The sequence below is a fragment of the Stylophora pistillata genome, chromosome 5 (assembly GCF_964205215.1).
Source record: "Stylophora pistillata chromosome 5, jaStyPist1.2, whole genome shotgun sequence".
NCBI lineage: Eukaryota > Metazoa > Cnidaria > Anthozoa > Scleractinia > Pocilloporidae > Stylophora > Stylophora pistillata.
The window spans coordinates 34,519,534-34,531,792 of record NC_142523.1 but is presented as its reverse complement, the minus strand read 5'-3'; the positions used below and the strand labels follow the sequence as shown (position 1 = coordinate 34,531,792).

Sequence of the window (12,259 nt, the reverse complement as noted above, 5' to 3'; positions counted from 1 at the left end):
TGAAATCTCTTTAGTTTGTTGTGGTAATGAAACTTCTTTAGCTTGCTATGTGTAGTATTTACTTATTTATTACTAATACCCGCCAAGACTAGCTAATGCTATATGCGGGTTGTGTAAATTTGCTTTTAATGTTCTATAAAATAATAATAAACAAGCATACAAACAAACTACAGCATGCTCTAATATTTAACAATTATTCGCCGAAGGCGAGGTGAATATCGTCGAATAATCCTCGAGACAAAGTCGAGGGGATTATTGGACAATATTCACCGAACCTGAGGCGCATAATTGTTTTAGTATAATTTCAGAACTGAGCAACAGAGAAATTTCTAAAATCATAACATTTTAGTAACATTTATCAACATTTTATTTTAACATTTTATATAAGCCGCGTGGAGCGGTTTATATAGCGTCATATAAGGAACCGTTCGACCAATCAGAGTGCTGCAAACTCTTTGCTCAGCTCTGAGATTATACTAAAAGTTTTTTAATACAAGGATCTAACAAAAACTGCTGAAGACCAGAAAAAGCAAATCGAAAATCTTCAACAGCAAATTGCGTGTGTATAGGCTTAACCTAAGTTAAAGTAATGTACAAAGTAGTACTGGAGATCGGTTTTTGCAAAAACTTAGAATTCTGAGACGTCCTCGGAAGTGTTCGGGTGTCTCCTGATATAATATGGTCTTTGACTGAGGTGCATTACATAGCGCAAGAGATAGGGTTGAATCAGAACTTCTCGGGATATCAGAATCTTTTGGAAATATCTTCGGAAGTGTTCGGGTGTGATCGGATATGATCGAGTCACTTAAAAAAACTCATACGTCTTTGGAATTTTTAAAACGTCCACGAAAACCTATGTGTGTCTTCGGGTACAATCGGGCCTCAAGCTTATTGTAGTGGAGAGCGTAAGAGATAAGGTTGCATCAGAACTTCTCGGGATATCAGAATTTTTTGGAACATCCTCGGAAGTCTTCGGGTATCTTTGGATATGATTAGGTCCCTTAAGATAAATATCACGCTTTTGCGGCCAGTTTGAATAAACAGTAGATTTTATTCCGCGGTTTCTCCTAATTTTTTTAATTTGCCTCAATCATTGGACAATGATAACTCTTTCAAACTACAATTTAGTTTTCAGAAGAGACTTAAATGCATACTTGTTTTGAAATTAGATCAGGGTTTAAGGTTTTTCGTCTCCTTTGATGCAAGACGTGGTATCTAAACATTTTTTCGTTCCACTGCAGGGCTTCAAAAGTAGCTTTGGCAGAACAAGAACTCACCACTTTTGAACTTGATAAGAAAGTTATTCGGCAAGCTCGGTGAGTGTCAAGTTTAATAAAACAATATAGTTTATGTTCGTGGGCATACCTACGTTTTAGGCCCAACTCAGAGTCATTTCGAATTTAGGCTCAAGAACAAAAGCTTTATCACCAATATTCCGTATCATCAAGGAGGGCGAGTAGAAAAAAAATACTTAAAAAAAAGGACAACAAAACAGTCTGATCAGTCACACGAGCGAGCGGGTTATACTATATTTAGAGGATTGTGAAAGTGTAGTGCGATCATCCGGGAGAGTGTAGTCATGAGAAGGACTGTTTGTCTGTGGTGGTGACTGACGTTTTGACAACCTGTGCGGAAGTGATCATCAGATTCAAGTGAATAGTTGTTGTCAGTAGAATGTTGTTAGTCCAGTTTATGTAAAATGTCGCTCAGTTATTCCGTGATGTTATTGGCTGTAAGACTCACGTGGCTTAAAGGTTTGAGATACTGCGGACATTCGTTAAAAAAAGAAAGATTTTATAGTACTTTTGCTAAGGTTGGGCTATAGTGCACTGATATGTTTTCTTCTGCTGTCTTGAAAAGTAAGAGATGGCGAGATTTTGGCCAAGCACTTAAACCGAGAGGTATGAACTTCGCTACTACAATAGTATTCCTTCCTCGTTCTCTGAATTTACTGAGACTTATTTTCCTCTTTCCCAGTTGAAAGAAACGAGGGAATCAGAAGAATGGATGAATAAGAAGTGAGAAAGGTTTTAACAATTCGTAGTTATCTGCGTTCTGTGTTACCTTCATGTCGCAGCTCGGAGTTTGGATAAGGTGATCTACTGGATAATTTTGTTACGGCTTGCATCTGTGGGTATACGTTAACTACCCTTTGAACAACAGGGCCCAGATCTTTCTTCATTTGTTTTCTAGATATTTTACTTGAGGATTTTCCAGATGAAAAAAAAAACAAAAAATTATACAGATGACCTTCATGACTCGAGTTCGTACCCAATGATGATGCTCCATCTAAGATGAATTCAGCCTCAGATGCAATAGATGTTGCGTGAAGTTTTTGTCGTTTATTTTCAGTCGGCATTGGTAATGTTGTCAGGCTACAGAAATTTTCAGTCAAAATCCTTGTTCGCAAGAATTATCTCGAAATTGTCTGTCGAACACTCGCCTTACACCGCCTTACATTCTCCTTACACCGCCTCCCGGTTAGCTCAATGGATAGACCGCTGGACTGTTGTGCGGGAGGTCGAGGGTTCGAGACCCTGCCAGACCGACACTCAGGGTCTTAAAATAATTGAGAAGAATTTGCTACCTTTCTATAACATCAAGAAATGGTCAGATATTCTAGTTTTCTCGGATAGGGACGAATAAATGGAGGTCCCGTCTCCTGCAGGGTTGGGGTAGGAGACGTTAATTTCCCACACACGAGATTACTGTGTGATGGATGTCCTCCCCTAGGGTGGGATGGGTGGGAGGGTGGACTAGCACGTACAGCTTGTATCTTCATTTCTAGCCCCTCCCCGCTGCAAACTAATGCAGTGAAAATGGAGTAAATTAAATTAACACTCCATTTTCAGTTTAATAATCTGTACTATAAGTAGTTTAATAATCTGTGTTTAAGAAAGACCGAGAGAATCTGCTTGCGATGAGTACGATGTTTAAAGTTGTACAGAAAGAAAGCAGCAGAGTAAACCAAACTTTACGTGTAAGTTGCGGAATGTAACACTTTTATTCGTCAGTTGAATTTGGTGTCAGAAAAGTAAAGCCCAGCCCTTCCTCAAACAACACGGCTTGCGGATTTGTAAACCTGCTGGTGTTCAGTAAAATTTCGGTGCGCATTCGTCGCTTAGATCCCTATATTTTGCACTTTGTTTTAAAGGTTCAAGAATGGTGAACTGAGCTCAGCCAAGGCAGTTGAATCAATCACAATTAATTCCTTAAGAAAGAAGCATCAACAGAACATGTATTGGAAAGGAAAATTAGAGGAAATTTGAAGTTCGCGAATATAAAAATGTATATGAAATCGTTCCCCTTGCTATTAGTACACGTGCATTATGATTTATTGCTTGTTGTTGTTCTATTTCTTCAGGAAGATAGAAAAAAAAATGGATCGGTAGGTGTTCTATTATTAAATCCTCTCTTGATTTGTAATACTGAATAAGGTTTAACAAATAAGTCACCCACTATTATTTACGCTCTCGATATTACGTTGAACGGAAAAGAAAACGAGCCTATTTTGACTGGGACCCTCAAAACACAAAACCAAAACGTTGAGTCCTTGGACCTCTAGCTTAAGAATGACTGCCTCGTATTTCTCCTTACAATATCACCCCCGAATTACGCATTAACGTCACAGGAATATAGGAAATGGTCTCCATTTGGAGAAGCTCCTGCAATCAATTTTTGAGCAAATTCTCCTTGTCAGAGTATTATAAAATGAATAGAAAACAGTATGGAGAATATGTATTCTGATGTTATGGTATAAAAGGTTAAAAAGGCTATTCAGAGCCAAGGTGAATATCACTGGGTAGCCTAGCCTTCATTTTATAAACATGCGCAGTAACATGTTTGACAATCTCAAACATTTGATCTGAGAAGTTCAACCCGTTTTTCTTTTCTGATTTCCTCTTTCAAATACAAAAGAAGCCGAGCTAAAATGTGCAATCTCCAGGCTGAACAACGAAGGCGGTTGGCTTCAATCTGGTGTAACAAATTTAATGAACAAGATCAACGAGCATAACGATGAAATAGAAAAACTGCAGACTGCAAAGGGTAGGGTTGGAGATAATGCGCACCAGCAAGATATCCATAACTTAAATGAAACTGACGCTTGGCAAGGCAAGTAAAGCAAATGTCAAAAAAGCACTCTTGAGTTAACCCTTCGATCCCTAAAAGTGACTAACTTCTAATTTCATTTACAATATCCACTCCTGAATCAAATGTTAAGGTCACGAGAGTGAAGGAAATGATCTCAAACAAAAGAAGCGCTTGACTGTTAACCAAATTCTTCCTGTGAGCACCAGGAAATGAATAGATAACTGATGTAGGGATGTAAAGTGTTAGATATCAGAGAATCATCTCCTCGTCGTAGAACGCGTTTGGTGAGAAAAAGCGCGCTAACAGTCGCTCGATTGACGTCTGTGCATGTGTGAACGCTGCAATGGCTAGGAGGGGAGGGGGGGATTTCAAGGAGTCAGAACCAAAATATCTGACATCTTTGAGGAGTTTCAAGCTAATAGACACGCCAATGAGTCACAGTTTGTTACAGCCACATAGCGTTCTGGCAAAGTTCAACTGGATACCCTTTATTACATACGCTTTATGTTTAAAAAATTTTCTAGTTCTCTTTTTCCCCAGTATTTTTTTCCTTTTACAGACCTATTTGAACCTTTCGCGTTGGTTTAGTCTAACGATTACTTTTTTCTCACTCTAAGTGACACTTAATTTTGTAGTTTATTTATATCTTTTAGATGGAAATTACATTGAGAACAATAAAATGTAAGTGACATTTGATATCGTCTCTTCCAACATGCAGGAAACGTTATAGATAGATCATAAATGTTACGCTAGTCATCTGCCCTAATTCAAATGAAATAGAAAATGGAGGCCTCATTATTATTGCCTAGAGGGGGGAAAAGGGCTGGAATATTTTCGATGTATCACAGTTAAAAATTCACCTGACTTAGTCCTTCCCATAGGGCTCTGTAGTATTGAAATGACCCTCAATTTCCTAACGTCTCCCCTTTATATCCCGTTAGCGACAAATGATCCCCCTCTGTCCCCCCTAAAAACTTGGAGAACAAAATCCTCCACTGCCAGTCTTGTGAGTACCACCTCGACCAAACTATCTACGATCTCCTTTCCCTCCCTCGAGAGTGTTTATTGGATAGATCCAATCGGTGGCTCCCAGTCTAACACGTTTCGGGTTTACTGCGACATGGAAGCTGATGGAGGAGGCTGGACTCTAGTTTGGAGTTATACGTTAACCAACTACGATATTTTTACAAGTGATACAAACGTTGTGACACCAAGGCCAAACTGGCCAGCACACGGCTACTATGGCATATGAACAACAGCTCCACTGAATGAAACAGATTATAACGCCGTGAACTTCTCACTCTGGAAACAACTCGGCAGACAGGTCCTCATCAAGAGCAACACAAAAAACTGACTGGTGTGTCATCCGGGAACAGGCAACTTAGTTGATTGGCAGGAAGGTAACGTCAACTGTCGAATTGTCAAGCATGCGACTAACACATGTAAGGAAACTTTGCCGCCATCAGTGCCGCGACTTGAGATGGTGAAAGGAGTAACGGTATGCTACGATGAGAACCCTTATTCCCTTATCTATTACCGCTTCGACTCTAGCGATACGACTGGCTGGCCTGTCAATGATCCTTGTGGAAAAGAGTGTGACAATCATGTAAAAATTGCGCTTAATCCACCCGGGAACATTTATGTTCGTATCTAATAAATCTTATAGTTTTACGAGGCCTTGTTCACCTGGCGAAATGGTGATTAAAATCATCAAAAAAGTGAGGTGGCATTAAGGCAACTGCATCGACTATTTTAACCCCTTTACTCGCACGATCTGTGGAGGCGCGGTGACCTCATGGTTTGTACGCTCGACTCTGGATCGAGTGGTCCGGGTTCGAGCCCCGGCCGGGACATCGTGTTGTGTTCTTAGGCAAGACACTTTACTCTCACAGTGCCTCTCTTCTTTCAGGTGTAGAGATGGGTACCGGTAAATTTAATGCTGGGGGTAACCCTGCGATGGACTGGCATCCCATCCAGGGGGGAGTAGAAATACTCCTAGTCGCTTCATGCTACAGAAACCGGAGTTAAGCACCGGCCTAATGGGCCACTAGGCTCGTAAATAGACTTTACCCTACTCCCACGATCTGATGGTAAATTCTCCCCTGTAGCTGTTACACGTTTCCCTGTGAATTAGTTACAAGAATTTGGAGTTAGATCAAGATGACAACATCTTCCTGATAAGTTTGGTATTTTCATTACCTGTTTGCTGGATAACATTTGAATAGAGTAGGGAAATTAAAAGTTACCTGTTAATCAGTTCTCGGGTTTTGAGGGTTGAACTTTTGTATACGCTGATTACAATCCCATAATGACAATACATGCTACTTATTTGTTTGAAAATAACGGGCAAATCAAGCAAGTGTGAATGGTGTCTCTTAAGGGCTGCATCGTTGCTACGGCAGCCGTTCTGTAAGGAAAATTACAATAAGAGAAAACTTATATCGATGCTAAACCAACAAACCATTGGGAAATTGGAGCGCTTCGAAATTCAAATATTCTATCAGGGTTTTGGACACCAGAAAGGAAGTTGGAGTGTATTGGGACATAGCAGTGGGGAGGGTAATAATAGTAATAATAATAATTCAATATTTATATTGCGCAAATTAACATGTAGATATGATCAAATGCGCATCACAACACTTTTCGGGAGGACTTTGGCCGGACTGCATCAGCAGTTTACAAACAATCGAAGGAAACTTATTTGAAGATGTCCCCTCCCCCAATTCCCAGTAAACAGGCCAGACCACATCACAGTAATCTCGTGAGTGGGTTTTTTTAACGTCCCCTGCCTAACCAAATTAACTAATTACTAGATCCAGGAGACGGGAGCTATGGTTTATTCGTCCTTATCCGAGAAGACTAGAATGTCTATCCATTTCTTGATATTATATAGAAAGGTAGCGCATTCTCCTCAGTTATTTTAAGACCTTGAGTGTTGGTCCGGCCGGGGCTCGAACCATCGACGTCGACCTCCCGCACACCAGTCTAGCGCTCTAACCAACTGAGCTAACCGGGAGGGTCAGTGAATATCAAGTCAAGCATTTGGCCCTGCTCAAAATTCTGCCTCAGAACTTACAATACAATACTTTTTAATAGATAATTTGAGTCTTCCATCTTACATCATCGACACTTTCTATCTGAGAGGTGCTTAAAATTAATAGATTTTCTGTCGTATTAAAAATTCTGATTATCTCACTGTAATCTTGGGGAAAAGATTAGACATGCAGATGACGCATGGAAAAATCCCCAAATTATTAGTATAAAGTTGAATATAAAAACAATTTAAGTCACACTTTACCTTTAAAACTTTACTAAAAATATTTGAATCAAGGGATCTTTTGTGATATTAAGAATTTGACGGGACTTAAAAAAATCAGAGATGTTTAAGAAACCCAGCGACATTTAATAATTATTCCACGAGCACGCGTTGGATATGAGATGATAGATAGCCAACAAACGCAAGTGGAATAATTGTTTTATTAAAAACGCTACTTTAAATGATTAAATTTTATTACATTTGTAGCTCCCTTTCAAATTTAAGCTGATGCCTACGCTTACCATATCGTAGTTTATGGTATATTGGCTACTCTACCATAATGGCTAAGCCAATGAAAAGTCTTGAATTGCATTATCCAATGATCCAGTTTTTAATAATTAGAGATATCTATAACTTTTGAGGTCATCAGCCTCGAATTCCACACTTATGGCAAGCGAAAGAGGTTTGAAATATGATAAAGATCAACGGTTCAAAACACATTTAAGCGTAATTTTTCTCTCTGCGATGAAGATGACTAAACATCATAACAAATCAAGTGAATTTGATTAATAGTTGTCAGTAAAACAATTGATATAGCCTGCAGGGTGCAGCTAGTTAGAGACGTGATTTATGTGTTTGGTGTTGAAGTCAGATTAGCTTTCGCTTTTGTGTTCATCGGGTGCTCTTTTTATCAAGGAGAGTAACCTCTATTCTTTATCGCAAAAGAAGTACGACTATCTTGCTATGAGGTGTTTGAAAGTTTGACAACGGTAAGATTACTTTATTTCAGTTACACCTAAGGATAACCAAAACTACCACTGCTTTCAAGCGAGGTTAAATTAGTTTAAATTAGACCAAAAAACTTTCCATCCTAAGATGGATGTGATACTCGCTTTAAAAGATTTGACGACTGTTTGGAGAAGAAAGATTAGCCAGCTCAGCAACAACGTGAAGTTGCACCACGCTTTCTTGTTCCATCCTTAAAATATCGTTTTGTGCAAATGTAAGTGATGCTATTTTGATACGCTTCACGATTTTATGACAAGATTTACTGAGTGTATCAACTTATCATATGAACTCGAATGGCTATGGAAGATAATTCTGATAAAGGCTTGAATAGACTGCGAAAAGTATATTTTCTTTGCCGATAATAATCAAAGTCCTGTCCCCGTTCCGATTTCAAATTTTGCAACTATTATGATCCACCTCAATTGTAATCCTTGAGTGATCACAAGCGAGTTTGTTTCAAGTCTCATCAAGTGAACGAAGCGAACTGCAGCAAAATATATTTTCATTCGCGCTTACATCAAGCTGATCTAATCTGCGGTTATCGTGTCAATTTTGCGCTTTGTTATTATTCACGTCTGCAGACTACGAGAAGAACGTCCATATTCTCCTTGCGTCGGTTTTTTTTCTTACTTAATCTCTTTCCGATTGCCTTACGCACGCATTTTTTTTTTTGTTTCAGTGTTTCTATTTGTGTATGTTTGACAAACCACTGGCATCGATTTCATGTGAATCACCTTTGGAGGTAACTATCACTTAATGATAATGAAAATAATAACTTTTTTATTTTACTTATATAGCGCATTACGGTGCAGTGTACAATACTCTTTCGGGATGGTATAATAGCAAATAATGCATAAGGAATTTTAAAATAATGTGAAAAAGGGAGGGAGTAAGCTCCCTCTTACCTTTGGGTAAGCTGGGTAAGTTGGGTAAGCTCCATCGTACCCTCTTTCTTACTTTTTACCCTAAGCAAGGTTATCGCACTCAAATTAACGAAGAATCTTCCAGACGAGAGAACTTTGAAAAATAATTAATATTAACGTTTCAAGGCACATCCTAGTGTTGTTTTGCTGCGGACAGATGATGGACAAAGAATCAAACCAAAGCAAATTCAATAGTTGTCACTAAAACAGTTGACATTAAACCTGCAGGGTTCAGCTAGTTAGGGAGGTAGATAATTTGTTTTGCCTCAAGGCCAAAGAAGTTTTCGCTTTCGAGTTCATCGAGTGTTTTGTTGACTAGTTTTTGGTGACTGAAAGGAGCCTATATTCTTTATCGCCTTTGATAAATCACCATGCACCTCAAGAGAAGTTTCCAAAACTTGACAGCAATAAGTACCTTAATTTCACTTTTATTAAAGTTATGAGAAGCAGATAAAACTCTTTTCAAACGAAAAATACTTCCTAGAGTTCCTATATTGGAGGAGAAGGAGCTTCATGAGACCGTAACAAGATGAAATTTGACCGTGATCTCTTCCATCTTTCTTAGCACAAACTCCCATAAATCAGTAAACTATTTTCTGTTAATCGATGTAACCACAAAAGCCTGCTTCATTACTTCAGCAAAACAAAAGCAGTTCAGATGGCCCGTTGATATAACGTCATAATCATTTGATCAACGCTTTACAAGTATTGTGCGGCCTTCCACATAAAATCTCTCTAACTGTCTTTTAAATTTATTTATGGTCTTCTAGATATATAAGTCTCCTCTGAAGTTAGCCGCGAATTGTTGACACTTATGTAGAGCGAAAGGAGTTAGAAAGATAATTTTGATTAATGTGTCAAAGCACATTAAAAGTGTCATTTTGCAGCGCCAGATTATGGACGAAAAACCGCAACAAAGCGGTTTTCTGTCCAAAAATTTGCATAGTACCTGCAGGGTGCCGGCTGCTATTTAGGGACGTGATTAATGTGGATTGCGACAAATCTAGATTAGCTTTCCCTTGTGAGTTCCTGAAGTGTTTTGTTGACTTCAGAAAGGAGCCTATATTATCTATGGCAGATGAAGTATTACAACCTCACTACAATGTTTCTTAAACTTTGACAACGTTAAGTAAACTTTGATTCACTTACCTAAACGTTAAGTGCAGCAGATACAACTTGTTTCAAACGAACAAGGCAGAAAACTTGATCCTTGAATCATCACGGGTTACCCAAGCCGAGAAAAGAAAGTAAATAAATTTGCGAATTCTCGCAAAAGAAACCTCAAGGAACAGAAAACTGCAAGAACATAGTCGTGGTAGCACTAGATGCAAAAGGCGTACAACAACTGCTTTCGCTAGTAGGAATCCAGAGTGTCAAACGGCGTAAGAATTTTCTAATGTCCATTAAATAAACGGGTCAAACCACTTCAAGTCTATTATTTTGCGGTAGGGCCCAAGGGACCAAAAATCATAACAAACTATACACAAAACTTAAGTTAGAAATAAAAGAAAAAAGTAGCAAAAAATATTGCAACGATAAGTGAATCGTTCGGGCTCTCGGTGCGGGTCCCCTCGCATTTCATCCACGCCGATAACAAGCTACTCGTGTCAGTTTTGCGTGTTGTTATTATCCATGTATCCAGACTACGAAGAAAACTTTCATGTTTTCTTTGCGTCCGTTGTCTTTTCTGCTTTTTCTTTCCAGTCTCTCTTTTCAATTGCCTTTGGCACGCATTCTGTTTTTTTCAGTGTTTCTATCTGCGTAGTTTTGACAAACCACTGTAAATCGCATTTGGAGGTAACTATCACTTAATAATAATGACGACAATAACTTTATCATTTTACTTATATAGCGCATTACGGTGCGTCTAATGAATACCGATACTCTTTCGGACTGGCCATGGCATAGAAGAAAATGTTACTTGAAGAATTGTAATTAAAGGTGAAACAGGGAAGGAAGGGAGAGGAATGGGGTTGAATCACTATCACTAGTCGTTTAGACTATTGTAATGGACTTTTGTATGGCCTTCCTAAGTCGCAAATAGCCAAATTCAACGTGTGCAGAATGCTGCGGCTAGACTTGTACTGAGTTTAAGTAAGTATTTGCATATTTCTCCTGCGCTTTCTCAACTTCACTGGTTACCAGTACAACATCGTGTTCATTTTAAGATCATAAATTTAACATTTAAAGCTATTCATGGATGGGCGCCTAGGTATATCATTGAACTAATTAACATCAAGCCTAGGTCTTTATATAATCTTAGATCAAATCAAAGTTTATTACTTGACCTTTGTAAGGGAATCATGCTTGCCACGCTGGGGGACAGATCATTCTCTGCTGCTGCCCCGTACTTTTGGAATCCTCTGCCAGCTGAATTACGTTATATTCAATCATTTTCCATTTTTAAATGTAAGCTGAAAACTTATTTATTTCGTGCAGCTTTCTCAAAGTACCCTGTCTGACAATTATTTTTATTAGTACTACTAATTAAGTTTCTTATTAAGATCCTTATTCCTAATTAAGATCCTTATTATAGATATTCCATATCATTCTTATTTTTAACATACATTGTTAATATTAATGTAGATGTAATTAGTTTTATAAATTTGAATTTACTGTAGTATTCCAAGTTGTTAAGCGCTGTTGATCATTGAATGAAAATAGCGCTCTAGAAGTTATTAAGTTATTATATCATTATGAATAAGCTGCATCTTTTCCTCCTATCTTAGTTCTTTACTCTAAGTAAGGTTATCGCACTCACGTTAGCGAAGAATCTTCCAGACTTTTGTAGAGCGAAAAAAGTTTGAAAAATTATTAAGATTAACGGATCACGGTACATACTAGTGTTATTTTGATGCTGTAGAGTGCATTTGCTATGAAAAGATGGGACGATTACTTGGAGAGAAGGAGCTTCATGAGACCGTAAGAAGATAAAATTTGTTAGTGATTTCATCCATCTTCCCTGGCACAAATTCCCATAGATAAATAAAAATGGTATCTATGTTACTTGATACGCTTTGCAATTTCCTTATCTGATATTCTGAGTGTATCAACTCAACGAATTAGCACACGAAAGAAAACTGCTACAAATTTATCAAAGTTGAAGAATTTATGGCGGAAGATACAGCTCTATTCCATAGTTATGGACTTCCTGCGGCGCATTAGCGTCACTTCAAGAGTTCTCGCAGCGCACTAACGG

At 38.4% G+C, this 12,259-nt stretch overlaps 1 long non-coding RNA gene across 1 annotated transcript in view; it reads right to left on the bottom strand.

The window, feature by feature from the left end:
- The window catches only part of LOC148731612 (uncharacterized), a 197,078-nt gene that overhangs the window by 55,506 nt on the left and 129,313 nt on the right, over window positions 1-12,259 (bottom strand). The gene's annotated exons all lie outside the window — the stretch shown is intronic.